At 39.2% G+C, this 13383-nt stretch overlaps 1 protein-coding gene across 2 annotated transcripts in view; it reads right to left on the bottom strand.

The window, feature by feature from the left end:
- The window catches only part of NAV3 (neuron navigator 3), a 924153-nt gene that overhangs the window by 898262 nt on the left and 12508 nt on the right, over positions 1–13383 (bottom strand). Inside the window, exon 2 of one of the 2 annotated variants that reach the window (XM_063646517.1) lies at positions 9186–9306. The exons of the other annotated variant lie outside the window; for it this stretch is intronic. The gene's annotated coding sequence lies outside the window, so the exon portion shown is untranslated. The remainder of the gene's footprint in view (positions 1–9185; positions 9307–13383) is intronic. 2 annotated transcript variants of the gene reach the window in all.

Below are 13383 nucleotides of genomic sequence, written 5' to 3'. Positions count from 1 at the left end.
CACTCTTCTACCTACTAGAATTTTTTTTTTTTAAAGCTGATCTAAGTTTTCCCTCAAATTCCCACCAGCCCCCTCACTATTTTCCCATGAACAAAATTTAAACTCTACTTCAGGTTACTTATCAAGGAAGTTTCACATTTAAATAGTTTAGTGAATAACAAAATGCTTGAATGAAAGAAAGGAATCCCCTCTTCAATTGTATTGCCCACAACTTTTTCAGAGTATGTCAAATTCACTGTTTAAAGAACGAGATTAAATTACTGTTACTGTTATTTCAAAAGGTTTTTTTTTTTCTTTTGCAGATGACAGAAATACACTGCTATGATACTCTGCTCCACAAATACGAATTCACTCATCTACCTATTTCCCTCCTCACTACCCCTTTCTGTCAACACACACACAGGCATACAATTTCATGATAAAATATCTCAGGAACAGAAAAGCAGCACAATCACAGCATTACTCCTGCAGTTTCTCCTTATACAACCTGCAGCTTAAGGGAAAGTCAGTAGCATAAAAAAAGGTGATGACTTTGAAATGTGTGTCATGAAACCAAGCTATTTATCAATAAGCCTGACAAGAATAAGGTGAGAGCCCATTTCAGCTGGCCAGAATGACTGCTGTACATCACACTCAGAGGCAGCAAGCCAAGACAGAATGAGGGTTACCAAGTTGTTATGGTAACTAAATTGTAGTTGGTTCCATAAAACATTAGCTTTTCTATCCCAGGGCCCATGTTTAAAATTCAATGCAAGTCAAGGTCTTTAGTTCAAATGAGGCAGCTAGTGGTCCCCTCAATCTACAATAAACCACGCCAAGAACGAACTCCATTTGTGCAGAGCACAGCAGCAGCCACAAACCAGCAAGCTCAGCTGCTCTAAGCCAAAGGGCTTCTCCCATTAACCCTCAGCCTGTGACATCATGACCAAAGCGGCAACCTACTCCAGCTGACTTCACTGATAGACCAGCACTATCCACAAAGGGAAACAAAACAAAGATGCAAAACAAATGTCAGAGAAACCACAGCTGAAAGCAAAATCAGAGATGGAACAATCCTCTGATATCCTCAGCACACATAGATCAGCGTTTAAGGTAGAGGCTTCAGAGTCCAAGAGATTCAACTTGAATATCAACTCCCTTACTGAGTGCCTGTGTGATCTGGAGAAAGAGCCTTCTTTTAACTTAAGCCTATCTGTACTACAGAAGTAATAATTGTAGGGTTGCTTAGCAGTGACAAGTATGAGCATTGGCATCAAACAACTTGGATTTGAATCCTTTTTCTGCAGCTGACTGGCTGCGTGACTTTAGGCAAGTTACTTAACCTCTCCCAAGTTACTTGCCTCTCAGTGCCTTCAACTGTAAAATAAGGATACTGCCACCTATTCCTTACAGTTGTTGTGAAGATTACAATAAGACAATGGTTTGCCTGTATAACATGAACAAAATACATGTTGGCTATTGCTATCATTCCGGTGGTGACAGTTATTACCATCGATGGTAGACAGAATATCCCCCATCCCCAAAGAGGCCCATATCATAATCTCTGGAACCTATGACTGTTACTCTATGTGTCAAAAGAGACTTTGCAGATGTCGTTAAGTATCTTGTGATAGGATTATTATCCTGTATTATTCCAGATGGACTCAATGTAATTGCAAAGGTCCTCATAAGGTAAAGAAAGAGAAGAGGATGCAATGACAAATGCAGAGGTCAGAGAGATTTGAAGATGGCACACTGCTGGTTTTAAAGATGGAAGAAGGAGCCACAAGCCAAAGAGTGCAGGTAGCCTCCAGAACCTGGGACCTTTGGAAAGAATGCATCCCTGCTTACACCTCACCTTGACTTTAGAACTTTTGACTTCCAGAACTGTAAGATAATAAATTTGTCTTATTCTAAGCTACTACATCAGTAGGATGTTACAGCAGCAATAGGATACTAACATACTACCTTATTAATATAGAAAATAGGCAAGTGTGGGGAAAACACATGGCACATAGTAGCCACTGAATAAATGATGGCTGGTGAGCTATATTTGAGGGATGGCAGTAACTCAGGGAGACTCCAAGCCTCTCCAAGGAACCATAGGTGAAAAGGTTTGGATCTGTGTCCCTGCCCAAACCTCAAGTCAAATTGTAATCTACCTAGTGTTGGAGGTGGGGCCTGGTGGGAGGTGATTGGATCATGGACGTGGATCCTTCATGAATGATTCAGCACCATCCCCTTGGTGCTGTTCTCGTGATAGTAAGTAAGTTCTCACAAGATCTGGTTGTCTGAAAGTGTGTAGCACCTCCTCCTCCCCCTTCCCTCTGCTCCAGCCATGTGAAGTGCTGGCTCTCCCTTTGCCTTCCGCCATGATGTAAGTTTCCTGAGGCCTCTCCAGAAGCCAAGCAGATGCCAGAATCATGCTTTCTACACAGCCTGCAGAATCGTGAGCCAATTAAATCTCTTTCTTCATAAATTACCCACCCTCAGGTATTTCTTTATAGCAGTGCCAGAATGGACTAATACAGCAGCCCTCTAGTATGCCACGGCAGCTAATGCTTGTTACCTGCTGCAACCTGTATGCTTCCTACTGCATATCAAACAGCTGGAGATAGATACCGTCGTCTAACCACTCATTCTTAGATAACTGTGCCTGAAATAGTCCAGGTAACTAAATGAACCAGAAGGGGAAGTACCATCAGCCAAGAAGCAGCCGAATTCTGAAGATGTGCAGCTCTACACAGGAATGTCATTAGGCCCAAGGCTGTCTTGCAACTAAACAGAAGAAAGCCACAGAACATAACTTCCATAGCCCTTGTTACAGTCTTTTGTTATAATGGTGGATGTGTTAAGCCTCAGGGGCAGCCTCAGGAAACAGAGCCGCTCTTTCTCCTGCCTTCCTTTCACCTGTCCCAAGGCAGGGCTCTAATCTTCCTTACCTTTCTGATTGTGGGTCATAAGACCCTCATTCCAGAGAGGATCTGGCTCCATACCTTAGAGGAAGGAATGCTGAGTCATGAAGCTTCCATAAGACCCAAGAGAATGGGGTTCAGGGAGCCTCCAGATAGCTGAGCACATGGTGGTTCCTGGATGGTGGCACACCCATAGAGGGCATGGAAGTTTCCCCTATGCCTTGTCCTATGCATTTCTTCTATATCCTTTGTAATATCCCTTATAGTAAACCAGTAAATGTTATTTAAAAAAAAAAGAAGCATTTCTACGTGCCTTGGGTCAGGTCTAAGACCACCAACCCTACAAATTTGATAGCATCCATAATAAGGAGCCTCCCGATAATCCCCAGTGAGGTGTGAGACACAAAATTTCAAGAGCCTGCAACAGCCAATATTGAGGAAAAGCACTAACATAGAAGCTATCATAAAAGCTGTTTCCCCTCCCTCCTGTTCCAGCTGATGTCCAGTGTGGACGGAATATTACAATCTCTCTTGGCAGCGTGTCTGCAAGTACATCAGTGACATGGGAAGGGGTGGCAAGTTCATTCCACTCCCTCTGCAAGGGACTTGGCTTCCTGCTGCCTGAATGTTATATGTGTAGAGGAGAGGCAGCTTAATTGAGAGTACTATACAGACACAGTGCTTAGAGTGGTGTTAGGAACAACACTCCCAAATCAAGTGCAGGAAGATGGATGAGATATCTGCAATAAAGAGACTAGGAAGGGGAAAGAATATAGCAGAGAAACAAGGGGACAGAATAAATGGCAGAATCAATTGATTATTCACACTGGGGAAATGCCAGTCAGGGCTGCTTCTTGAGGACCTGCATATACCTTCTTGAATATAGCCTCATTTTTACACTGCATATGGCTTAAGGTCTCAGCCCTGGAATAGTCACCTTGGTGACTATGGAGGGTAAGGTAACAACACAGTTACTTTCTTGGGCACCCAGAAGAATGTCTGATATTTGTCTTCAAATATTCTCTCTATATGGGCCCATCCCTAAAATTATATTCTTCAAGTTCAAGTCTTTCAAATAAAAGGCATTAAAAAGGATATAAGAAATGAAGTCTGACTCAAACTCATCCTCCAAATAGACAAAATATGTATTAAGAAAGGAAAGGCATAAACAAGCAAAGCTGAATAAGAAGATGCTTTTATCTTAGATGAGATTGCATCCTTCTTTCTTCTGTTAGGATTTGCAATTACCTAAACATCATCTGTACATGAAGATGTGGCATGCGATTCCAACTGAAGGCTAATAAGGGGTGGAATAAACCATGGAATGTCATAATTTTCAAACTGCGTGCCAAGGATCTCTCAGAGTCCTTGGGTGGGGTGTGCGTGGAAGAGAGGGTGGGGAACTGGAATCCTGCCCCCATCCATGCTTCAAACTGAACTTTGTTTTAATTTTGAGTTTGTTGACAAAAGAATGCTTAAAAGCATCTAACCTAATGTAAACTTCTCATTCGCCAACAAATAAAAAGAACGGAAGACAGGGTGCCCAATTTGCCCAGGACACCAGGACACTCCAGGTTTGAATAGCACCTCCACGAAGAGACAATAAATTACGTAGTCACCAAGCTAGAGACATTACAGATCTGCCTAGGGTCCCACGTTCATATGAAGTTCAGCCAGTACCAGAACGTGCCTCCTAAGATTCTTCCTACTACACAGTATTTTTCTCTTGTCAACAGAACATGTTTCACTTATTTGCTTTTTGTTTTTATTTGTTTCACCAGCAGGGGAAAAATTCCATTAAAACCTAATAGCAGGCTTGGAAAACATTTAAATTGTCGCTGGTTATTTTTCCTGTTTTATACCACACTGATTCTTTGCCTTGGATATGAACCAAACACTGTAGAGCTTGTTTGTATGATCCTTTTGAAAAGTTAGATTTAGGTTTTTTTTCTTCTTCAGTAGAGTTATGACTAAAACTGAGATGTGAAAACTCTCTGGAAGTGATCCAGAGAGGTATACCAGAGAACACAAGAATAATATCCCAGTATAAATAAGGTCCTGGTTTCTAGATGTTTCTGTTTTGTTTTATTTATGTTTGGTAATATAGCAAAAATTATGGATACAGAACCTACCTTCATTTCTAGTATGAAATCTGAGATTTCAGAGCAATTTCCTACTTGTGTCTGTAGACTGCCACGTGAACCTTAGGGCATCTATTTATAGTCTTACTCTATTTTTAGGAGCACTGCAAGTTGATAAGCTTTACAGTGGTGTTCCATTTTAACACTTTAGGATTTGCGGCTGACATCCCTGACCTGCCATGGTAATCATTATCATTGCTTTTCAGAACGAGATCTTGTCTGTGCCTCCCTGAAATGAGCTCTGCCTTTTCCCGTAACTCTTAGGGCCAAGCCCCATTTGGGCTACCAACTTCCAAACAGGCTTCTTGCTAGCTAATGGAAAAAGACTTCTGAAACTCACTGAAGTCCCACAAATGCTGACCCAGCCACATTAACTTCAGCATAGCCATGTGGCCTCCACATCCAGAGGCCTGCCTACAAAATGCAGATGCAGAGAAAAAAGAACAAGCATTATACCAAGCCCCTTATCAATACATCATGTGCCCAAATATTGCATGTTCCCAGGTTCCCAGCAATATGCTAGGTTGTTGACATGAGAAAATCTTATCAACCTCTGCTATTTTCCTAACGCTCAGATGAAAACTACTGGTGTCAGAAAAAAAAAAAAAAAAAAAAAAACCTAAGTAGTAGAAGTAGGCAATAAACAATGGAAAGTGATGGAAAAAAGCTATAGCATATCTTCCAGTAGTCCCTGCATTGGAACAGTAGGTTATTTTCTCAACTCTTGAAGCTTTAAAAATATTTATTGTGTGTGCTCAGTGTAATAGATGCCTAACTGAGATATGACTTCCTATTGTAACTGAGACTGCACTGTAAGTAGGAAGATGAATAGATTATTTCACCTTGGCAACTGCATTACTTTTGAGTTTCCTAGTTTAAATCCAAAGATCTGGCAGGAAAAAAGACCTGCATTCCTGTCTCTGCATTCCAACACTAACCTGCTTGTGCAAATCTTTTTGCATCCCTGGGCCTCCATGAGATAAACACATGTACTATTAACTTTGTAGGATTACAAGTTAAGATCTTTTAGGAATATCTAAAGCCATATACAAGTAGTATATGGCTTTAGAAAAAGACCACAGGAAAGTTGAACTCTCTTGTCTAAGAAGGCCAGGAAATTATCCCCATGACGAACTGATGATGTCCAATAGGAGACTGTTCTTGGCTTCCTGAGCCTCAGTATATCTGGATGATGGAGAGAAAAGGTTGACGCAGAATAAGGAACATGAAGATTCATGAATTTATTGGCAGGGACAGGGGAGGTAATGAGGAATTCATTTTCTTTCCCAAACACACTCAAATGTTCCCATATTCTTCCTAAAATGATAAACTATTTCAAAATTAAAACAAAACCAACAAGCCTGTGCCCACAAGATGTAATTCCAACTGAAGTTTAAGAGCAAACCTAGAAACTGGCCAAAGCATATATCACTTTAACCTTGTGAGCATGGTTTCCTGACAGGACTATTTTGCTGGGAGAAAAAATATTGAAGGATATGCACTTAGAGAATTATTCCTCCCCAGTCATTTGTTTGGCAGGAAAACCTGTTCTGCTTCATGTAATTAGCTGATTAAAAAGTGGTATTTGATTGAACCCTGGCTATACAAAATGATCTTGAGTTGATTGAAGGACACTTTCAAATCCTTCAATTGGGAATGTTTGTGTTTGGAATAATAAATCTTCACTCAAGGAGAGGATGAACATTCCTATTTATACAATTTCAACATCTATAATAAGGTATTTATTCATTCCAGAGGTAGGTTTTATTACTCCATTTTGAGAATGAAAAAACATGATGACACTTTAAATCATATACTCCTGAGAAAAATGAGCAAATTATTCACAATGATCATTTCTAATAAGAATGGAAACAAAAATCATCATACTTGACCAATTTATGATATATAGAAAACACTGCATCATGTAACTACTAATTCACCATCACTATTGACTTTGCAGAAGCCTGTTTCAAAGATGAGACACAGTAGCCCCAAAACAAGTGGGATAGATGTGTTTTCTGTAAAAATAATTCCTTCCATTCATGCCTCCCTAAGAAAACAAGTAGATTATGTTTTTTTCCCTTGAACTGCTGTTATTGCTTTTTAAATATGTATCTCTCCTCCCAACATTGTAGAGGTATGACTAAAGTCCTATCATAGTTGAGAATGCCCCAGAAGTAATGACTAATACAATCCCTGTCCCATTGCCTAAGCAACTACATGCCTTTCTGAATCCTAGATGTCAATTCAAAAGTATAGAAATAGGGCTGGCTTCTAATTCCATTCCACCACGAATCATTTTTGGGAACTCAAACTTCTGAACTTTACTACAAGCCTCAGTTTAGCTACATGTAAACTGGTGACAAATACATGTACTATGTACCTTCCAAAATTGAAGCTATCATATGCTAAAGGCTTTCCAAAAAATATCAAAAGAATTATATAAAGTAACAACATAATATATACCAAATAAGTATTTCCTATTAATATTAAACTGCCATAGAAAGAGTAAAATATCCTTTTGTAGTCCTAGAGATTTTCTCTAAACCAATTTGTAGAAAGAGGAAATGATTTATTGCTTCTCATGTACTTTAAATGCTACCTTTTTATAGATTATTCTTAACCAGAGTACAAAATAGAATTTGAGCACTTTCATTCACCAGGCCTTAGGGACTCTTCTATTATCTCTCAGAGATGGTCTGACCCTGGCCATAGGCTATTTTAATTTACCCCCTATTGTCACAGCTAGCTGTCATGGCCTAGGTCTTTGGTCAAATGAATCAGGCCCTTGTACGGAAGCAGGGGTGGAGTGGCGGGGGGCGGATATTTTGAACAGACAGGGAATTAATCTGGTTTAAAAGTCAGACAAACTTTAAAAAGAGAGTTGGCTGGAATAGCATACAATTGCACCTCCTTATACATAAAGCTAATTAATTAGCAGTAAATTGTTAGAACTTTACCATTTGGCTTGATCATTTTGAGGCTTCCAAAGCCTCCCTCTCTAGCATACAGCAGCAGTGGGCTATATTTCCACCAGAAACAGAAACTGACAGTTAAATTCTTTCATCCCCCCTCTATTTTATCTTCTCTCAGTCTAACAAAGCTTTAATACCTGCACAAAATACCAGACTTTACACTAGTTGGCTACATATACAAGAAATAAAAATCCACATAACTAGGATTCTGACTATAAAACTATGTGCCCACGTGGTATTCCCATCATGCCCAAAGATGCAAGCATGTTTTGGAGGCTGAAGTGTAAACGGGATTATTTATTTGCTGAGCATGACAGGAGGGAAAATAAAATGTAGTGCTATAATCCTCACAATTAGAACTCAGCCAATTTATTCTCTGCTGTCTGGATGCTACATTTCAATCTTTTTTTAAATATAACTCATGCAAAAATAAAAAAGAAAGGTCTGAACATCAGGCATACAACACAAATTCTATTACACTGATAGCAAGGAAAACGTATAATGAAATCTTTTCCTGTCTACAAGGTCATCCTTCTAGTTCATGGAATTCATTTAATTCTTAAGTCCAATTCAGTGTGTGCTACTCTACAAATAAATCCACGCAGGTTTCTAACAAGAACCCTAAAAGGGGGTTCACAATGCAAATGAAAAAGACAGCACAACGTGGCCATTGATAAATTGATCCTTTGGGATAAGCAACACAAAAACATTTTTTTCTAACTTAAGTATCTTTTAGATGGCAATAAACTGCTTTATCAAAAAATTAAACTGTAACTCTAAGCAAAAAAAAAAAAGAAAGAAACTAATAACGTGTGCTGGAGGTTAATTTTCAAGGGCTTGGATACATAATTTACCACCCACTTCTTTTTTTATTAACAGCACCAACTCATTAAAAACTTCCACTGTTCCTTCCTTTGGTACTAGTGATTCACATGACTGGGAGAGTAGTAATTATTCATCTTTTAATCTTTAAGTAAATGCTCAGTAAAAAGGGCCAAGGTCTGACTGCTGCTTTGTATAACATTGGAGAGATTAGATGAGAAGTTGCAAACATTTAAAAGTCCTCCAAGGTGGGTGGATCACTTGAGGTCAGGAGTTGAGACCAGCCTGGCCAATGTGGCAAAACCCTATCTCTACTAAAAATACAAAAATTAGCTAGGCACGGTGGCACGCACCTGCAGTCCCATCTACTCAGGAGGCTGAGGCAAGAGAATTGCTTGAACCAGGAGACGGAGGTTGCTGTGAGCCAAGATCTCGCCACTGCACTCCAGCCTGGGCAACTGAGTGAAACTCCATCTCAAAAAAATAAAACACAAAAATAAAAGTCCTGACCTGCTGTTTAGATTTATCTATCCAATAAAATAGAATGTTTCAATATTAACTGGAAATCCCGTGAAATAAAATCACTCTCTTGCCAAAAATTATAATGGTTATTACCTTAAAATTTGCTAAAGTGTTAGGGAGATGAATCAAAACATCTTTTTAAATAGCAAAGAAAACATACTTATAATTAACAAAACCATAGACATGTTATGAAGTATCAGTCTATCTTCTTAAAAATGAGATTTTGCTTTTTAATAACAGAAAGACCTACGATATACAGACACAGATGGAATATTATAATACAAATATATCTATTTAACATATAGGTATTATCATATAGTTGGAATGTGCATGGCAGTTTGTGAAATACTTTGCACACACTAATATGCTTTTACCAGCTGAAGAACTAAATCTGTGCCTCATTCTTTTCTGAAATTTTTTCATTAAATATATGTTTAAGTTACTTAGTATATGAGAGATTTTTAAGTGAGTATTCAAACATACAATTTTATGGTTATCCACATTTTACTGATTCTTATTCATCCCTAAAAGGCCAACAGAAGCCACGGGAAACCTTTGCACCATTTTGGTGCCCCAGACTTCAGGCCACATTAACCTGGGCCAATTGAGTCATGGTGGTAAAGCTCTTCCAACCTCAGCATTCCCTGTGTTTTGTAAATTTCCTTGTGATGATTCTACCTTTGCCAGTATGGGGACACAATAATATTAACTGTGCAGTGGAGTTTCAATAACCTCACCTGAATCAGGCTAATACCAGTCAGGGTCCCAGATGCTGTTTGTTTGCCACACTAGCAATGCATTTTTAATTTCTACCGTTTCTGATTTTCCAGTTGTCTTTGCTCAGTCCGGTAAACAAAACAACCTCAGACTAAGAAATATTTAAAATTCAGCTTATAGCTTCTGGCCTTCCTTAGTAAGTTAAAATGCAGACTCCAATTGACTTTCAAGGACCCTTTCAGTTCTCACTCTACCAACTTCTCGTTGGACACTTAGTCACTATTCTTAATAAAATTAGAATGCATAGTAAATGCACATGATTATTGCACTTACTATAATAGTTGGATTCTTTGGCAACAATAGCTCATCTAATTCTCAAACCAATTCAGACACAGCTGCTATTATCAGCCCCACTTTGCAGATAAAGAAACTGAGATATGGAGAAGTTCATTTGACCCCATTCATACCGCCTTTAAGAAATGTTATATTGTGAAGCCTCAGCTCTTAGCTGACACCTAGTATTGCTTCTGCACTGAACAATTTTATATTAAGATGTTATCATCCTGACACCTGTTCTCAAAGGGAATATATATATGGCATCCCTGTTTAACATCCTTCAATGATCACTGCTACCTCCAGAATAAAGCATAAACCCCTTGATCTAGAATTTATACACTACATGGGCTGCCTACCCTTCCAGCTTCATCATGCTCTACATGTCCCATGCACACAGTTCTGTTCCTGAGGACTAACTGTCCCCAAACTTTTCATGTTCGCTTCCCTTTGTACACTTGCAGTCATATCCTGAAACATCCCCCTCCATTGTGTCCATCTGGCAGGTTCCCACTCATGTTTCATGACTCAGCTCAAGCATCTCCTCTCTGGGCATTCTTCCCCGATGCCTAGCCACCAGGCAGAATTGTCACACCCACCTCTGTTTCCATACACCTTCTTCATACATTTAGTACAACTATGATTGTTTTATATTTTCAAAAAAGTAAAAAAAAAAAAAAAAAAAAAGAAGTCTCTCATCAGCAGTGAGCTCAAAAGCAATTATTTTGTCTTTCATCCATGTCTTTTGAGCACTGAACAGAATAGACCTGCTTTGAGAGTAAGCAGAGGAATGAATGTACAAGTGGCATTAGTGGAGTCAGGCAATACACATCCCCTAAATACAAGTTCTGGAAAGCTAGGACTTTGTGGTTGGCCAGACTAAACAACTATGAAGAAGTCATTTACAAACAGCAATTTCCACACCTTAATATGAATTGTCTCAAAAACTCCACGTGAAAGTGTCATTGTACAGAAATTCTATCTGTTCACACAGTTTCAAAGTGGAAAGAGTTTGACACCTGCAGGACACTCCCTATAGCTCAACACACCTGGAAGGTATGGTGAAGACAACCGGATGCAAGGCAGGGCAGGGTGAGGATGACTTCTAAAGGCCCATTTGCCATGGAGTAAATGGAATTTTGCCTGAATAATTCACTACCCCATTTCCCAGTTAGAATATCTTTCCTTCTATCTCTGCACATCCAAATGCCACCCTTCATAGTTCATATGCCACTTCTTCCATTAAGCGTTCAGCATTTCCTACCCAGATTTCTCCTCCTTAATCTGCTCCTCTCTACAGAAACTCATACTTTTCTACAGCACTACACCTTTGCACAAGTCTTACTTCACATACTAGAAATAAACTTATTAAGGTCTACATCCTTTTTCCCTCCAAACTCACCCCCAGCAGCTAGCCTGAGCCTAATACATTGTAGTGTGAAGAATAAGGCACTATCCAGGTTCTGCAACTTTTTAAATAAATACTTCAACTAGAATTCAGTGGAATCAATAAGCATTGAAACAAAATCATAATTATGTATTATAGCAATTCCAGGATAGATTTCAGGTGAGAAAATTTCTCTACAGCATTCCTAATATGCAAATTTTTTACTTGAGCCCATGATCTAGATAAAGTTATTTAAAACTTTGACATAAATAGCCATATTTGCTTTTGTCGTTGTTTTTAAAACACGGTCTCACTTTGTCACCCAGGCTGGAGTACAAGGGTGCTATCACAGCTCAGTGCAGCCTCGACCTCCTGGCCTCAAGCGATCCTCCCACCTCAGCCTCCCAAGTAGCAGGGACTACAATTGTGCACCACCATACCCAGCAAATGTATTTTTATTTTTTGTAGAGATGGAGTCTCACTGTGTTTCCCAAGCTGGTCTCGAACTCCTGGGCTCAGGCAATACTTTTTCCTTGGCCTTCCAACGTACAGGCATGATCCCCTGCACCTGGCCAACTATCTTGTTATTGATTACAAAGACATGACTTGTCTAGAGAAAGTTGTCAAGTTGTATTTGAATTGCAATCACTTTCATCAAAAGCAAAGAAAAGATTTCAAATGTATCATACCAAAAATGTTGGAAAGTGGAAAGACAAAGCATTGTGTTGGGGGCAGGGACAATGAGAATATTAAGGCAAAGAGAAGATACATGTCTAACAAGGAAAAAAGTTTGGACTTATTTGATTGTAAACTATAGCTCAAAACCTATCAGTTTTCTTAAAAAAAAAAAAAAGAAGGAAAAACAATAATGCAACCACACACAAAATTTTCAGGCACAGTACGACATTCCTCCAGTGACTGGACATCAAAAGGATCAATAGGAAAATTGACATTCCTGAAGATTCAGCTACAGATTAAGGACAGTACAAGAGTTGGCAGTTTAATTTGAATCAAAGGTAATATCATCGTTCTGAAATAGATCACTGAAAACATAAACTTCAAACATGAATCAGACAGCCACAATCATTTCATAATAATGGAGTATACTACAATGGCACAGCATTACAAGAAAAACAAATACTGCATTTGTAATGTGAACAGCTGCCCTGTATGGTAAAATATGTTTTATACTTTATGGTATATTTTCTCAGCAAGTTTCACTATGTGGACTTTGTCCTGGATTCTGCCAAGAGAAGAACCAGAATGTCGATAATCTCTCTTCCTCACTTAAAATGTTCATGCCATTAGGTAGCTAACAATGAGGAACATGGGCGAGCCCAAGGGTATCCAGTCTTTCTGTGGTGAGGCATTCATTCCAGTTGCCACCTCCATTGGAGCGATACACACTGTAAAGACTGAGTACAGGAAGGGATTTCTGGCAGCCAGAGAAAGGGGCAGTACCACTGCCACACTCACAAAATCACCCTGCAGTATTTCCTCCCCTCCAACCCCCAACCATCCTAGAAGGAAGGAGGGACAGAAAGCAGGTGCTCAATAATAAAAATAATCAACAAGGACCAATGTACATTTGC

Source organism: Pongo pygmaeus, chromosome 10, assembly GCF_028885625.2.
Source record: "Pongo pygmaeus isolate AG05252 chromosome 10, NHGRI_mPonPyg2-v2.0_pri, whole genome shotgun sequence".
NCBI classification, from domain to species: domain Eukaryota; kingdom Metazoa; phylum Chordata; class Mammalia; order Primates; family Hominidae; genus Pongo; species Pongo pygmaeus.
This window is presented reverse-complemented; position numbering and strand designations above follow the sequence as displayed.